Source organism: Hylobates moloch, unplaced genomic scaffold (genome assembly GCF_009828535.3).
Source record: "Hylobates moloch isolate HMO894 unplaced genomic scaffold, HMol_V3 SCAFFOLD_15, whole genome shotgun sequence".
Lineage (NCBI taxonomy): Eukaryota > Metazoa > Chordata > Mammalia > Primates > Hylobatidae > Hylobates > Hylobates moloch.
The window spans coordinates 10,148,212-10,148,998 of record NW_026652290.1 but is presented as its reverse complement, the minus strand read 5'-3'; positions in this window follow the sequence as shown (position 1 = coordinate 10,148,998).

Below are 787 nucleotides of genomic sequence, written 5' to 3'. Positions count from 1 at the left end.
TGTGCCTGAGAGTGTGCTGGGGAACTTGATAAACACGCAGCACCTGGGCAGGGCCTCTCTCCTGTGGGTGGTCCTCAGACCACACTTGGAGAAATGCTGCACTAAAACCTGCCTGGGCTCCTAGTGGAGGAAGCTTGAGAGAATATTGATGAATTGGGTCAGGTTTTACATTCAGGTAAAATAAAAAGGTGACCTATGGAACAGAAAAAAAATCAACCTATGGAACAGATTTAAAAAGAAAAGAAAAGCAGGTAAGGCTGTCATTTATCACAAGCAAAAATATCCTGGCTGCTTTCTGTTTAAACAGCCCCCGGAACTCCTGTGCTGAGGCCAAAACTTGAACCACACCACCCACCCTGCTGATATAAATTCCTGGGTATCAGACCAGGCTCGGGAAGGACCAAGAAAAAGTCCTGTGCCATACTTTATGGAGAGACCAGGGTGTACTTACCAGTTTCTGGCTCAAATCTTCAGCTTTCTACTGTCACATGTATGACAGTGGGGAGAGGGCAAATCTGTTTTCCTGCTGTTCACATTCTTTGCAACTTGAGGCATGTGATGGGTGGCCTAAAGGCACCATTTTCCCCAGGCTTTTTCTACCCCACACAACTTTTGTGCCTCCTCCTCACCCACCTTGCAACTTGTGGAAAGAACACACATTGAAAATCACATTGAAAAACTCATTTGGCCCTAGTCAGCCCCCGTCCACCTCAGCCTCTGAAGATCACATGACAACACCCCCGAACCTCAGCCTAACTAGCCAGGGAGTGCCTGTGCTCAAGTCCGG